This window comes from Eublepharis macularius, chromosome 4 (genome assembly GCF_028583425.1).
Source record: "Eublepharis macularius isolate TG4126 chromosome 4, MPM_Emac_v1.0, whole genome shotgun sequence".
NCBI classification, from domain to species: domain Eukaryota; kingdom Metazoa; phylum Chordata; class Lepidosauria; order Squamata; family Eublepharidae; genus Eublepharis; species Eublepharis macularius.
The window spans coordinates 110,989,033-110,992,818 of NC_072793.1; the positions used below are offsets into that span (position 1 = coordinate 110,989,033).

A 3,786-nucleotide genomic window follows, 5' to 3' on the forward strand; every position below is an offset into this window, starting at 1 on the left:
TGGGAAGGAAAGGGTAATGGGAAGAGTGTTTGTGAGGGAGAGGAAAAGGATCACAGTGTTTGTGAGGGAAGGGATAAACAGTAAGGATATTTGGGGTGTGGCACAAGGCCTAAGGGAATTTCAACGAGGAAAAGAGTAAGAGGTTTTGAAAGAAGCGGTAAAGAGTAAGGTGTTTGGAAGGCAGGGGTGGAGGGAAGGGACTTTGACAAGCAAGGTGGACAACATAACAGGACACAGTGGGAGCATTAACAGGGAAGGCTGCCTTGGACAACTGTGGAGACATCTGTCTCCGCAATACACAGCATTTTGGTGTGGGCCCCTGCTTGTTTTTATATATTTTAAAAAGACATTTCAAACATATATAACCCTGTATGATGTTTGACTATAGTAAATGAGTTAGCCAAGAATGTGTGCTCTTACCAAGTGGGAGAGTTAGCTACTGTTAAGAGATTAATCTGACAACCGTTAAATAAGAGACGCTGAATTGATTGGGAGCATCTTCCTAGAAGGGGCTCCTTGCTTATGACTTGCTTATATTTGGGGTAAAAACGTTTATAAACTCATCTAATTGCTCTCCTTTAATGACCTATGTAGTAATGTGAGCATCTGTGACCTCAGCGCCCTCTGGCTGACCCTCTTCTGTCCTGCTGGTAGCCCAGGGAGGACATCCCTAGGCCTTAGAATGCGCAAGGGCTTCAGACACCTCTGCTGTGCATGGACACCAGCTGCACGCAGCCCATCAAGCTGGCCCAGGTCATCAAAGTGCTTGGCTGGACCAGCTCCCAAGGCCAATGCATGCAGGTCTGAGTGGAATTCATGGATGATACTAATCGCTCCATCATCCACAACTGAAAGTGCTTATCCAGGAAGGAGTTGTGCTGACACTGCTGGAATTGGAGTGGGAGGCTCACCGCTTGCACTGATCTATCTCCTTCCTGCCATATCTCCCACCCTTGTGGCCTCTGAATCTTTGAGCGTGATGTGTTGTTGCCTTCCAGCTGAGGATCACTGAAACTTTGAATGCAGTTGAATAAACTGTCTCATGTTCCTTCCCCCCCGAAAAAAGAATGTGCAAGGGAGGGGATTGCAGCACCTAATTCCTCCTCTTGCCCCTGGGTTGCCAGCTCTCTCCCAGTCACACCCAGATTCTTCCTCCCTGGCCTGTGGAGACCACCTCTCTTTTTATAGCCCTATCCTCCACCCTCCTCTCTTAGGCAGCCAACTCTCATCACCTCTAGCTTGCCTCTCCTCCTTTGGATAGAGCCATCGGATTGGTGAGATCCTGCCTCTCCAGTCTGCTCCCACCCTTCTCCTGCCTGCCCTTGTTGCTGGGCGTTGGGCATGGCATCCTGGCCCCACTCAGCCAGCCCAGAGCCTGCTACCTCTCCCTCACCTTCCAGCTTGTCCTACAGAAGGAGCACATTTGGTCTGGCTGGGGAGGGAAGGCTTCTGCTACCTGTGCAACTTGGAGGACTCCCAGCAGCATCACCTCCAGCTCGGAGCCACTGGTCCCCACTCATGCTGGAGAGAATGGGGAGACTGCCTGTGCTGGACCCAGTGTTCCCGTGGCCAAGTTGTCTGCCTCCATCATTATGAGTTCTGGGTGAGTTCCATGTGAGGGAGAAGGGCTTTACCCGCCTTAGCCCTGAGGCCTGGATCCAGTTGAGGTTTGGGAGTCTTGGCCAGGGCAGCCATGTCTCCCAGCTTATTCCTTGTTGAGGGGAAGGGGTCCTTCCGGATGCACCTTCACCACTCCGCTGCTGTTGGGGCTGGGGTCTAATGATGGATGGCATGATTGTTCACTTGGTTTAGCTAATGTTAAGAATGCAGAATAATCATGTTTTAATAAAGTCCAGTCATGCACTCTCAGCCTAACCTACCTCTCAGGGTTGTTGTGAAGATAAAATGGAGGCAAGGAGTCACTTTTGGTCCCCGTTGGGAGAAATTCAGGGTATAAAGTAGTTAATAAATAAATAAATAAACTCCAGCTATATGAATCCATGCCATGGTTACCTGTAGGCTAGAATACTGTACTCACTGTAATGCACTCTTCATGGGTCTTCCCTTGAAGCAAATGTAGAAACTCCAGTTATGAAGCAGCCCAATTATTAGCAGGTGACAGGCAGAACATGCATGTCTCATCCATCCTGCAGTCATTCCAGTGGCTACCAATCAGTTACCAGGCTCAATTCAAGGTACTGGTGATTACCTACAAGCAGGGCTTTTTTTCAGGGGGAACGTGGGGGAACGGAGTTCCGGAACCTCTTGAAAATGGTCACATGGCTGGTGGCCCTGCCCCCTGATCTCCAGACAGAGGGGAGTTGAGATTGCCCTCCGCGCCGCTGAACGGCGCGGAGGGCAATCTCAACTCCCCTCTGTCTGGAGATCAGGGGGTGGGGCCACCAGCCATGTGACCGTTTTCCCTGAGGGCAACCCACTGAGTTCCACCACCTCTTTTCCCAGAAAAAAAGCCCTGCCTACAAGGTCTTTTGTAGCCTACTTCCCACATACCTGTGGGACTGCCTCTCCTACTGTGCTCCACCATGGCAGCTTTGGTCATTTAAATGAACCTTCTAAACATTCGTTCAAGCAAATAGGTAAGATCAGCAACCATCTGCTCACATACTTTCTCTGTAGTGGCTCCCTCCGAATAGTCTGCCTGAGGAGGTCAGGAAAGCTCCCACAGTACAATCATTCTGAAAATGAGCAAAACAGATATGATCACGAGGACATTTTTATAATGGAACTGATCTGTAGTGGGAGAGAACAGTCCAGAAAATCACCTTCATATGGCAGTGGAGAGGTCATTCTTGTAATTCAATTGATTTGTAGTGGGACAGAATGATCTAGAAGAGTGCCTTCATATGGCAGTGGGAGATGGATACTGCATTGCCTTGTACCTTTGTAATCCCATATTCTGCATTACCTGCATTACGCTAACCTGGGCAGTTTGTGGTTTATATTGTCATTTAATTTTGTATTCCTAGTCCTAATGCATTTGTATTGGCATTCCGTTTTATATTCCTAATTCTACTGCACTATTAATTTGCATTGTTCATTGTGTTTCTTATATTGTATGTTCACATTGTTGCTCGCATTGTCATTCAGTTTTGTAATCCTAGGGCTATTGCATTGTTCAGTGTCCTGTACTGTGTGATTACTATTTTTCTCTTTCTCTGAAAATTCACCTTGTGTCTCTGTGAGAAAGATAGGTTTCTTAGTGAGAAATAAGCTAAATAATTAGATAATACCACTTAGAGAGTTGCACCATACCATAGTCCTTGCTGCTTTGTATCTGAATACATTTAAATACCCTCATGGTGTTTTACAAGCTACATTGAAATGAACATTACTTTACTACATAGAGATATGTGAGACATTGTTTGAATCAATGGAAGATGCCATGTGAGATTTTGTTAGTTCAAACTGGCCTAATACTGTGTGTCACATAATCCATAGAAATTGCTCTCCATAGGACTTGTGCAGGACGTTCCTGATAGATTGTCCTCAAGGTGTTTACTGAATGATAGAATGATGTTAAACAGAACAGCAGAGGAATTTGGAGAAACAGATCTTTCAGGTAGAGGCAAAGCCACAAAGCTTGGATTTAATGATTATTACCTAGATTGGATTTCTGCCAGAAAGAAGTAATGCTTCTGAGTTTTCAAAGTTGGAAGTCAGATGCTCTGAAGTAGCCAACGTTGTCAGCTATCTGAAAGGAGAAGCATTGTTGTCAGCAACCATATTAAGAGCAGTTAACAGAACAATATAAACATACAAGTACAT

General features: G+C 46.3%; 1 pseudogene; it reads left to right on the forward strand.

Moving 5' to 3' along the window:
• Positions 1 to 714: 714 nt before the first annotated feature.
• Positions 715 to 923, forward strand: LOC129327632 (40S ribosomal protein S28-like; annotated as a pseudogene).
• The last annotated feature ends 2,863 nt before the right edge of the window (positions 924 to 3,786 follow it).